This window comes from Oryx dammah, unplaced genomic scaffold, assembly GCF_014754425.2.
Source record: "Oryx dammah isolate SB20612 unplaced genomic scaffold, SCBI_Odam_1.1 HiC_scaffold_3, whole genome shotgun sequence".
NCBI classification, from domain to species: domain Eukaryota; kingdom Metazoa; phylum Chordata; class Mammalia; order Artiodactyla; family Bovidae; genus Oryx; species Oryx dammah.
The window spans coordinates 63464380-63478186 of NW_024070187.1; positions in this window are offsets into that span (position 1 = coordinate 63464380).

Consider the following 13807-nt stretch of genomic DNA (forward strand, 5'->3'; position numbering starts at 1 on the left):
GAAAAAAAGGTTAAGAGCACAGGATATAAAATTTAGGGACCACGGTGCTCAGAGTAAAGAATTTTGAACTGGGTGTTGAAAACTAGTAGTTGAAAATATGTAGCTGACTCTGACTGGAAAGTCTAGAGCATAGCAGTAAAATCAATAGTTATCAGTGCAAAGGTGGTTAGAAACTTATCTGCTCAGTTGTTACTGACGTCCTCAGTAAGGAACAGGGGTAAAGTTTGGGTGTTTTAGGTACAAACAGCAGAGTTTATGTTAAAACTTTGTAGAATATCAATTTTTAAAATTTTGGATGAAAAAACAGGGACAAAGAGGACTAAGATGTGATAAAACAGATGAGAGAATATTTAGTAGAAAACTGTCAAGGGCCACTGAAAGTTGGAAGGGTGGAAAGCATATTGATGTAAGATGTGCTCAGCTGTATCAATGGATGTGGGAAATTAAAGTCTGAAAAAATACTAGTGAGTGTAGCAGTCAAAAGTTTAGTATAACCTTACTCATAAACATTTTCAGTAAAGAACAAATAGACTTCTGTGAACTTCTTTACAACTTAAGTTGTAAAGATTACTTCTTTTTATGTTCCTACAGTTTCACTATAACAATAACTATTGTCCACAGTCACTGCTTCTTCATGGTGGACACTTTTGCAAGCACTGTATAGCTTCATGCTCTGGAGGCCATTGACCTCCACATACACATGCATACATGATGTGGATTAAGCAGAAATACAATATAAAATAAAAATCTATCCCTGTACTGGTTTATATTATTATCTTCTTCATTACAAAGAATATCTACTATTCACATCTGCTCACCATATACTCTCCCCTGTTCTCCTATAACAGCAGCTTGGTTTTTTTCAAAATTTCATATTATTATTCCTTTACATAAGTATAGATTAGATTTGATTATTGATCTTTTACACTATTCTTATATATTAATATTAAAATAAAATTGAACTAAGCTTATTTTATCACTATATTTGAACTGTATTTTTAATAGGACATATTTCTAGAACAGTAATGATTAAAGTGTATGTGTATCTTAGTTGACAGTTTATAAGGCTTCTACAACTCATATTTCCACCAGTAATTATAATAAATTCAATTTCCCCACCTCACCAGCCTGCTTATTTTCATTACATTTAAATTTTTACTAGTGGGACACATGTTCTATTTTTGTTTTAACTGCGCATTTATTTGATTCATACTGTGATTTATTCTTACTGAAAATTTTGTTTTCTTCTTTTGTGAGGTGCCTATTTCTATTTGGCATTGATTTATAAGACTTACTTAGGTATTATACTTATTTATTTATTTAGAAAGTGAACAGACAGAACAAATTTTTCTGAATTAAGACTTATTTTGAATAAAGGATTTGTCCTTGGTGACTTCAGAAACTATCATAATCAGGTAACTACTTGCACTACCATCCTCTATGAAAATCAGGATACAGGCAAGCATACACAGCAAAATCTGCTCAGTTGCTACTGAGGGCCTCAGTGACAATTACAATTTGTCTTGAATTATGAAATGAACTTTTCACATATTCTCAGTGCTATCTTCATTGATGCTTGTGTGTAAGAGTGTACATACATTTATTCATACTGTGATGATAGATATATGCTTAATTTTAATCACTAATTCTACTTGTGTATTTGGCATTATTTCCTAGCACATCATGATGTGAAATATATTCACACTGAGTTAATTCTTCCCATTCACATTAATGAAAAGAACAGGAGCACATAATTTCTTATAAGAACAGTAAGAGCTAAGTGTGAAAAAAACTTGCTTTCACCTACATAGCTCTATTAAGTAATTTTTCTACTAGCAAGTCAAATATTCGATCTAGTGCATCAGAGAAGCAGAATTCAATCTTTTATTTGATATAATTATTTCCCTCTCATGAACTTTTTGCCCTGGCATATTTCTTGCTAGGAATATAAAATATTTTAACACATTTATCAAAGAATTAAAAATGCTACAGATGTACCAGTGTTCACAGTAACTATGAAATATCAAGCAATGTATGAAATATCAAAATTAAATCACATAATCCTAGATTCATAAAATCTAGCAGGGACATTATGGTCTTTCAGTAATTACTTATTTCTAACTACAAATAATAAAGACTCAAGTCTTAGATAAAGAAATATTTATTTTCAGAAAGGATTTTTTTTATCTCTCTCCCAGTATCACTTCAATGGAACAGATAAATTTAATACACAATTCACCGTATGTTAAACTCTCCTTACCTTAATTGTCATTGCCTTATTGATGACAAAGCTAGTTAAATATACAACTAAATACAGATATCTCCTTTTTAAAATGATGAAGAAACCACTAGAGAATGTTATAGGTCGAACTAGAATAAAAAAAATTTTAAGCTGTATTTCTTTTGTACATATCTGTGGCATTGTAACTAACATAAGACTGACTCGTTTCATTCTTTTACAAGTGGTTGACCAGTTTTCCCAGCACCACTTGTTAAAGAGACTATCTTTTCTCCATGGTATATTCTTGCCTCCTTTGTCAAAGATAAGGTGTCCATAGATGTGTGGATTTATCTCTGGGCTTTCTATTTTGTTCCATTGATTTAAATTTCTGTCTTTGTGCCAGTACCATACTGTCTTGATGACTGTGGCTTTGTAGTAGAGCCTGAAGTCAGGCAGGTTGATTCCTCCAGTTCCATTCTTCTTTCTCAAGATTGCTTTGGCTATTCGAGGTTTTTTTTTATTTCCATACATATTGTGAAATTATTTGTTCTAGCTCTGTGAAAAATACCATTGGTAGCTTGATAGGGATTGCATTGAATCTATAAATTGCTTTGGGTAGTATACTCATTTTCACTATATTTATTCTTCTGATCCATGAACATGGTACAATTCTCCATCTATTACTGTCCTCTTTGATTTATTTCACCAGTACTTTATAGTTTTCTATATATAGGTCCTTTGTTTCTTTCAGTTCAGTTCAGTTCAGTTCAGTTGCTCAGTCGTGTCCGACTCTTTGCGATCCCATGAATTGCAGCACGCCAGGCCTCCTTGTCCACCACCAACTCCCAGAGTTCACTCAGACTCACATCCATCGAGTCGGTGATGCCATCTGGACATTTAATCCTCTGTCGTCCCCTTTTCCTCCTGCCCCCAATCCCTCCCAGCATCAGTATCTTTTCCAATGAGTCAACTCTTTGCATGAGGTGGCCAAAATACTGGAGCTTCAGCTTTAGCATCACTCCTTCCAAAGAACACTCAGGGCTGATCTCCTTTAGAATGGACTGGTTGGATCTCCTTGCAGTCCAAGGGATTCTCAAGAGTCTTCTCCAACACCACAGTTCAAACGCATCAATTCTTTGGTTCTCGGCTTTCTTCACAGTCCAACTCTCACATCCATATGACCACAGGAAAAACCATAGCCTTGACTAGACGGACCTTTGTTGGCAAAGTAATGTCTCTGCTTTTCAATATGCTATCTAGGTTAGTCATAAATTTTCTTCCAAGGAGTAAGTGTCTTTTAATTTCATGGCTACAGCCACATTTGCAGTGATTTTGGAGCCCCCAAAAATAAAGTCTGACACTGTTTCCACTGTTTCCCCATCTATTTGCCATGAAGTGATGGGACAAGATGCCATGATCTTCATTTTCTGAATGTTGAGCTTTAAGCCAACTTTTTCACTCTCTTCTTTTACTTTCATCAAGAGGCTTTTTAGTTCCCCTTCACTTTCTGTCATAAGGGTGGTGTCATCTGTTTGTTCTTTAGGTAGATATATTCCTAAGTATTTTATTCTTTTCATTGCAATGGTGAATGAAATTGTTTCCTTAATTTCTCTTTCTATTTTCTCATTATTAGTGTATAGGAATGCAAGGGATTTCTGTGTGTTGATTTTATATTCTGCAACTTTACTATATTATTGATTAGCTCTAGTAATTTTCCAATGGAGTCTTTAGGGTTTTCTATGTGAGGGTCATGTCATCTGCACAGTGAGAGCTTTACTTCTTTTCCAATTTGGACTGGTCAACCACTTGTAAAGAATAAAACTAGAACACTTTCTAACACCATACACAAAAATAAACTCAAAATGAATTAAAGATGTAAACATAAGACCAGAAACTATAAAACTCCTAGAGGTGAACATAGACAAAACACTCTCTGACATAAATCACAGGAGGATCCTCTGTGACCCACCTCCCAGAATATTGGAAATAAAAGCAAAGATAAACAAATGGGACCTAATTAAAATTAAAAGCTTGTGCACAACAAAGGAAATTATAAGCAAGGTGAAAGGACAGCCTTCAGAATGGGAGAAAATAATAGCAAATGAAGCAACTGACAACTAATCTCAAAAATATACAAGCAACTCCTGCAGCTCAATTCTAGAAAAATAAACGACCCAGTCAAAAAATGGGCCAAAGAACTAAATAGACATTTCTCCAAAGAAAACATATAGATGGGAAACACATGAAAAGATGCTCAACATCACTCATTATCAGAGAAATGCAAATCAAAACCACAGTGAGGTACCATTTCACGCCAGTCAGAATGGCTTCTATCCAAATGTCTACAAGCAATAAATGCTGGAGAAGGTGTGGAGAAAAGGATACCTTCTTACACTGTTGGTGGGAATGCAAACTAGTACAGGATTGTGTCATCTGCACAGTGAGAGCTTTACTTCTTTTCCAATTTGGACTGGTCAACCACTTGTAAAGAATAAAACTAGAACTAGCCATATGGAGAACAGTGTGGAGATTCCTTAAAAAACTGGAAATAGAACTGCCATATGACCCAGCAATCCCATTGCTGGGCATACACACCAAAGAAACCAAAATTGAAAGAGACACGTGTACCCCAGTGTTCACTGCAACACCGTTTATAATAGCCAGGACATGGAAGCAACCTAGATGTCCATCAGCAGAGGAAGGGATAAGAAAGCTGGGGTACATATACACAATGGAGTATTACTCAGCCATTAAAAAGAATGCATTTGAATCATTTCTAACAAGGTGGATGAAACTGGAGCCTATTATACAGAGTGAAGTAAGTCAGAAAGAAAAACACCAATACAGCATACTAATGCATACAAATGGAATTTAGAAATATGGTTACGATAACCCTGTATGTGAGACAGCAGAAGAGACACAGATGTTCTATAGAATAGTCTTTTGGACTCTGAGAGAGAGGGCGAGGGTGGGATGATTGGGAGAATGACATTGAAACATGTATATTATCATATGTGAAATGAATCGCCAGTCCAGGTTCAATGCATGATACAGGATGCTCGGGGCTGGTACACTGGGATGACCCAGAGGGATGGGATGGGAGAGAGTTAGGAGGGGGGTTCAGAATGAGGAACAAATGTACACCCATGGCAGATTCATGTCAATGTATGGCAAAGCCAATACAATATTGTAAAGTAATTAGCCTCCAATTAAAATAAATAAATTTATATTAAAAAAAGACTGATCAATCTAGACTCATTCATTTTGAAAAGCCTATCCTAGATAAAAATACATCTTTTATATAAGTAAATGGCTTTTCTCTTTCAAAAAATGCATCAGATGAAAACAATTTCAATTATTATAATCAGATGCTCCATAAGACAATCATTTTCTTATTTGCTTACTATGATTTCCTTCTTTCCTAATAAGTCATCTGAAGAAAAGCCAAAATGATTTGCTAGTATGTACATGCTGTTATTGTTGACTATGGAATAAAAATGTTTTTTAAAAATAACATTTTAATGGACTCATAAATGATCATTTAGCAGTTTTAGTAACAAAAGTTTAAATATTATGAATTAATATTTCAAATTTCTAAAGGGCTCTTAGTAATAACAGAACTGTAGTTGGGGCAAGAGATTATGCATTCACTTCAGGTGGAGGATTTAGGATGGAGCAAATAACTCAGCTTTCAAGATGAATGTCTAAATGAAATACTTTAAAAATCCAACAAAATGCAAAAGATCAATGAGGAGCAAAATACAAAATTTGTAAATAAAGAAAAGGTCTGACTCTGCATTTGGATGACTCAACTACACTCTATTTCATGTCCTATTAATAAAATATACTCAATGCTGTCTCAACCAGATTTGGAAAATTTGATTTCCTAACATTACACTACAAAGCCATGTTTTTAAAAATCATGATATTTTGCAGTAACAAAAAGAAAAAGAGAGAAGGATAGGTGATGATTTTTATCTATCAATACTGAGATTAGAGAAGATGGTTGCTCCAAAGAGAAATTATTCTCAAAAAGATTAAATGTAATAAAATTCATTGATTACTATCTTTTGCTTTCTTTTCTTTGATTCTTCTAATACAAACTAACAGTTCACAGGCATAATTTATTTAACTTAAAATATATCATTTATTTATATCATCAATTTTATATTGGGTATAATTTACTGTTCATTAATATTTATGCAGCTAACCTCTGTTTTGTGCTCCCCTTGAAGAATTAAACTTTCACTGTGAGAACCATCTGGAAATTTCAGCCATGCACCAGTCAATAAGCAACCAAGAAATGTAGTCAAATCACCTAGAGTAGCAGCCAATGTTAACTCTAAAATTGGTGTAAGAGTTTATGGAACTGCTTAATAAGGTCAAATAAGGAATATTTTGAAGATACTCATTTCCAATAAACCATTGATCCTATCTTTATCCGATTAGCATCTATTTTTGTGCCATTGCATAGTATATTTGTCCTTTTGACAAAATTCTACTATTTTTTAAAAATGTTTACTTAAGTAAAATTTATTCAGAATTGTTTAAAAGTAGAAAGTTGCAGATTTAAGAAATAAGAGAATTCAGGTTAGGAATATGCTAAGCATGGAAATCTTATTTTAGTAAAGATTTACTAAAACAGAGTCTGTAATGAAAAGTAGAGATAGTAGAAATAGCTTACTGAAAGCAGATGGTTGCCATAGTGATGAGATACATCCACTCTTGTGTTGATTGAAAGGACCTAGCAAAGGCCACAGAGGATGGATATCTTTGCAAATCTTTTTTCCCCAACTTTTTTGTCCCAGTAAAAGATGGAGAGATTGAAGGTCAGGGAGAACATGAAGATATTACAAATGAGAAAATTCTTCTTTAACCCAGTAATTATTAGCAGAAGGTAACTCCAAAATTATGTGGTCCAAATTATGGGGCAAATATTTAATAAAAATTTAATAAAAGTTGAGCTTATGTGGCCAATAGATTCTACCTTGAATACGATTCTTAACTGATTTGGTCATAGATGCCAGAATGCAATTTAAAACAGACAAGTCACTGGTTCCTGGAAATAAAAGTGCAAATATTCCTGTTAGCTTTTGGAATGTGAGCCAGGGAAGAGCACACAGGGAGCAAAATGCTTTTCAGTAAAAGAACCAACAAAACAAAGCTCTTGGTGCATACAAGAATCTAATACCCCAACCAAATTAGTATTGTCTATAACCTGTGCCTCGAGCCTAGAGCTATTCATACCCAAAATACCAGCATACAAAATCATAAACAAAAAAGAAAGAAATATCTGACTTTATAAAAAGTGAGGAAGTACTTTAAAAAAGTTTACTTGGACTACGTCTTGGTTTTTCACTGCTACTGCTGCTAAGTCACTTCAGTCGTGTCTGACTCTGTGCGACCCCATAGACGGCAGCCCACCAGGCTCCCCTGTCCCTGGGATTCTCCAGGCAAGAACACTGGAGTGGGTTGCCATTTCCTTCTCCAATGCATGAAAGTGAAAAATGAAAGTGAAGTCGCTCAGTCGTGTGGGACCCTCAGCAATCCCATGGGCTGCAGCCTTCCAGGCTCCTCCGTCCATGAGATTTTCCAGGCAAGAGCACTAGAGTGGGTTGCCATTGCCTTCTCCATGGATTTTCACTATAAAATAATTTCTCTTGAGTATATACTTATGGAAGTATTTTTGAAAATTTTATCTTTGCATTGGGGATATATGTATACCTAAAACTGATTCATGTTGAGGTTTGACAGAGAACAACAAAGGCCTGTAAAGCAGGCCTTTACAACAATTCTGTAAAGCAATTATCCTTCAATTAAAAAATAATTTAAAAAGAATACATTAAGTAAGTTAAATTAGTTTTGATTTGCGTTGGGAGAGTTGAGAAGTTGATTTGCGTCTGTGAGAAAGGAGAAAACAGACCTAAGAAAAATGAAATAAACTATACTCTATTGAAAACAAAAATAATGTCCAAGGAAACTCTGATTGATAGAATATGATATATCGATTTGCTTATCAGGATATTCTATAGTAAGCATACTTGTATTGAATTTTCAATAAAGAATAATTTTATATGGAAAATGATATAATAATGGTTTCCAAACATTGTCACACCTTTCCTTCAATAAAAAATAATGCAGAACTAAAATATAAAAAACATAAATGCAGAACTATCATGGCTGAATAAGGAATGGAGGAATGGATACCTCAAAGGCTCAGATTATTTTGCAACCACTGCCCCTCCTCCCACCAACTCACAGCTGGGTTTGTGATATTCCTTTTGATAAGAATCACTGAAAACCAACTTAGACTGGAGTTTGGACAAACTCTCTCTATATAGGAATGTCAGACTAGTTTTTAATAACTGAAGACATTAATAGCCAACAATAGCTTCCTTTTAACTTCATTTTAACAAATGAATGATAATTAAAAAGAAAGCAAAAATAGGCTACTATGTGGAGACCATGTGGGCACGGAAATAACTCTGAACAGAGAGATTTATTAGAAGGTTAAATATTAATCCAGGAAAGAACTGGCTGTGTTCTAAATCATGATAGAAATCTTGGGACAAATGGGACAGAAAAGTGAATATGTTCAAAAAAATATTTGGATGATAGGACTCAGAGGATTAGATGGTTGATTTCTTACTCGCTATGGGAAAGACAAGAAGGAGGAATAAGTCAAGGAAGAATGGATTTTTGGCTCAACAGTGGAGTAATACTAATCCACAATATAATAAATTTAGGCAGAGTGATTTGAGTTTGACACATGCTGAGTTTCTGAGGTCCCTGAGAAATTTTAAGTGGAGATGCTGATTTCATAGAGTTTTAGGTCCATATATCAAGTAAGAGCCAGCAGAATGCAGATATACATACATATATGTGTGTGTGTGTGTATGTGTGTGTGTATCTATACACATATATATGTATGTATAGATATGTAATGTATATATGTATATAGCTGACAATTGAGGCAATGAAAATTTATGATATCAAGGTGAATGTAAAGAGTGAAACTGTAAGGAAAATAAAGGTAGAGCAAAGGAGAGGAAAATAATAGAAGGGGATTTATAGAAGATCTGTATTGAGCAGAGAGCATGAGATGAGGAGCCTACTCATAAGAATAAAATGGTAGTCACAAAATATGTTCCTCCAGAGCTATTCTTACTCAGGTGAATATCCTTTTAAAACTTTTTTTTTTCACTACTAAGCATCAAAAGTCCAGATACATAGCAATATTATTTACCTTTATAAACATCCAAGACAAATACTAATAATTGGATAATGAACTTTAGATTCCTGAAAATCTAAGGCTATGTCTCCATTTCTAGATAATCTAGGTTCAGAAACGATTTAGCTCCTTTTTGACTGGTGAATGTGATTGAAAATTCTATTAAATACTGGCTTTTGTTTATAAATTGTAAGTCAAACTCCAATAATGTAACTACTATAACAGATAAGAATCAAATAACTGTGTTTAATCTATAAAGATAATTTAAAAGATTAAAAACAATCTCAAAAACATTTGCTTTCCAAAAAAACAAGTTCTATTGGAAGAAAATCTGGAGTAAATAAATCAAAATTTGAACTGTACCAGAGCAATTCTAAATCATGATGGTTGGTCACATAGTTTTAAGTCATAAATAATAAGAAAGCAAAACACATTAAATACAAGATTATAGAAATAATTTTTCAAAGGGAAGAAATAAAATAATAAAAACTCAAAGTTTACTTTCTTTACAAATTATTTTAGTAAATTGGACTCTAGGTGTCTCAGGCATAGCAGATTCCTACTGTGTACCAGAACAGTGCTTTCCAGCCATCTGTCTTACATTCGTAACATGAGCTCTTTGCAACTGTTATGAAAATTTAGTATTGTTAAAACTATCTTACAAGTTAGAAAACTAGGGTTAACAGAAATGAAAGTTACATAGGAAGTAAAAATGCAGCAAAAAAATTCACTTTGGTGTGTTATTTTTCCATTCTATAATAGAAAAGTGGTTGTCTTCAATTTCTTCAGCAGTATCTTATAACTTTTGGAGTAGATATCTTTTGCCTCTTTAGGTAGGTTTATTTTTTTTTAATTTTTTATTTTTTTTTAGGTAGGTTTATTCCTAAGTATTTTTTTTCTTTTTGACCCCAAAGTAAATGGAATTCTTTCCTTAACTTCTCTTTCTGATACTTTGTCCTTATATTATTAACTTTTTAAAGTTGTTACATCATTATTTGTTTCTAGGTTTACACATATTTAACTAATCTACCACAGTGGGATAATACAGTAATTATGTAAATACAAATAATTTCTCCCATTTTGCATGTAAGAGATCAAAACATGTAGCTCAACAGACACTAAGAGCTGAGGTCTAGGGAAGGAATCCATAGCATGGCAGATAAGGAAATAAGCAGATAACATGTTCTAACTGAGCTATCTTCCTGTCCTTAGTAATATGCCTAATAAACTCTGTCACCCAACTAGATGTGAGTAAAGAAGTTCTGACAGGAGACTGACATTACCAGGGCACAGAATAGATTAGAGAAATGTGGAAAATATATCTCAGAAAGGGTAAACAAAATATTCAACAAAACTGCTAATTGCAGGGATGTGATACTCTGAATATTTAATGCACTAATGATGTTATTTCACATAGTCCACAAAGATTATCTCTTATACTATTTGAAAATAAGATAGCTTTAGATGATTCTTTCATTCATTATGCTTTAATTTACATAATATAATTAGTTCATACTCTTATTGGTATTCTGACTTGCCATAGCAATCCTTCATTTTCAAACACTTCTTGTATGTTTCTTTTAAATTTTGGCTGCATAATTTCCACTTAACCTCTGCAACCCGTGTTACTCTTTCAATTTCCATAATCAACTAACCGTAATTTCTCTTTTGAGCAATGTTCTGTCTATAATCCTGACCGGTTTTACTTTTATTTATAAATTTTAATCTGTTCTGTATTGTCCCCTTTTGTCACAGAAAATTATGAATCCAGAAGAAAACAAATATTTCAAGAGATAATTTTTCCACAATCACTTTTTTAGATAACTAGAATGAGATATGTTGATAGAAAATGTTCTTCAGAAGACAAACCATTTGGTTTGTCAGTTGTACTCCTATAGTGTCTTGAGGGATATAGTTAATCTCAGATTAGTACACATATATTCTATTTAAAGAAATTTTAATATATATCTGTATATCTTCTCAACATATGTGTTATCTCAGTTGTACTCCTATAGTGTCTTGAGGGATATAGTTAATCTCAGATTCATACACATATATTCTATTTAAAGAAATTTTAATATATATCTGTATATCTTCTCAACATATGTGTTATCTCAATATTGTTTCAGACGAGTAAATGGAAACATAAATCATATGTATGTTGACAGACAGTCAGCAAAAAAATAATGATGAAATACCAATTCCAACCAGATTTACCATCTCAATACTTTACACACACATCACTGCATTTTAAGGCTTGTGTACACAGACTCTTATAATCTCACTTTTAGAGGATAAAATATCAGTCTTTTATTTTTATATGATAAGAAAATCCTGAGTTTCTAAATTTTTTAACTTATCAGTTCTTTACAAGGAAATAACTGGACAGCAGAAGTATATAACAGGTCATCATTTATAGGACAGCATTTACAGGAGGCCATGGCATGATAAGAACAATAATCTGAGCTTGCAACTGTTGCCATCCATCATATAGGGAATACAAATAGAGCAGATATTTGGGAAAAGGATATATGCTGGCAAATATGGGTTTAAATTATAAGCAGTTGCTAATGCTTTTCATTGGGTTTTTCTAAGGAAGATTTTTTTTTTTTTCTCATTAAAAGCAATTTGACAACTCAACATAACTGGTAGGGCAAACAAATGACTCAGGCCTAGCAACAGAGGGCAGGCACTATTTCTGTAATCAAATGGAAATCTCAGTAGCATTATGAAAGTAACAAGAGCATCTGCATTTGAATTTTGCCAAAAAGACAGATGCTCTCAGAACAGCCCCTTCCACTGCTGGTGGCTAAATCCCAGTAGGGTACTACTGTAATGCTATTCTGCTTATATTTTATTATTTTACTCATAGGCATGTTTTACTCAGAATATTGCAACTTCAATGGAAATTAAATGGCATGTGTTCGCATTAGACTTTCACTGGCAGTTCCACTCTATATGAAATATTCTAGTCTAAGTAGAATTTGATCCCAGTCTTGCTGAAAACATTCCCCCTTTTGAATTTAGCTCTAATACTTTAACATATAAAGGTTTCCTGCCTGCCAATGCAGGAGATGCAAATTTGATCCCTGGGTCAGGAAGATGCCCTGGAGAAGGAAATGGCAACCCACTCCAGTATTCTTGCCTGGGAAATCCCATGGACAGAAGAGCCTGGTGGGCTACAGTCCACAGGGTTGCAAAGAGTTGCACACCACTAAGTGACTGAGCACCAGTCACCAGTTACCAGGCTTCTCTGGTGACTCAGCTGGTAAAGAATCTGCCAGCAATGCGGGAGACTTGGGTTCAATCCCTGGGTTGGGAAGATCCCCTGGAGAAGGGAAAGACTACCCACTCCAGTATTCTGGCCTGGAGAACTCCATGGACTCTATACTCCATGGGGTCGCAAAGAGTCGGCAACGACTGAGCGACTTTCACTTCACTAAGTGAGCACCAGCACACAGGCCTCAGTTTTACATACATAAAAGAAAATTATTCAAACTGAAACCAACCAGGACCCTGCAAGGCCTTCTTGGGAACACACTGCCCTCTCCCAACACACATACAACCCCAGGTCCCCTAGCTCTTGTTTTTAGAAAAGCTTTATCCTCTTCTGACTTCCCTGAGTTACAAAGAACAAATTTAATCAGAAAAGTGAGAAAAGGCAAAAATAAAGGAAAGCACTCAAGCAAGACAAAATAATAATAGTTTAGCCATAAAACAAAGTTCAGGACCCTTAGTTCCTCCTCAAAGGCCATAGATAATATATTGAGCCATGTCTTCAAGTTATTTTGCTGATACTAAAACACCGATCAGGTAGAGGAAGTTAACTGCATGCTAAACACCAACACAAAGACCCCAGACCAGGTGCAACCAGAAGGCTGATGTTTGAGATTTCTGAATCATCATGTTACCTCACCCTGAATCAATCAGCAAACTGTGCATGAGCTGATCATGCACCCTACAACCCCTCCATCACATTGGCTTTAAAAAACACTTCCCCCAAAGCCATCAGGAAATTTGGTTCTTTTGAGCACAAGCTTTCCATTCTCCTTGCTTGGTTCTCTGCAATCAACACTTTACTTTCCTTCACCACAACCTGGTGTCAGTAGACTGGCTTTGCTGTATGTCTGGTGAGAAGGCTCAAGGTGGTTTTGTATAAAGCCTACAGTTACTAGACATAAAACGTTTCTTAATATTGTAAAACTATGTCAGAAACACTGAGCAAGAAGTTGTATTTATCAAGGACTGTGCATGAATTCTCAAGTGGCAGGGGGACCAGCTGAACAAGCTCCAAGGACAGGCATGAGTTGCTGCTGCTATCTCAGATTCCAGAGGTGGGCACATATTCCCTACTA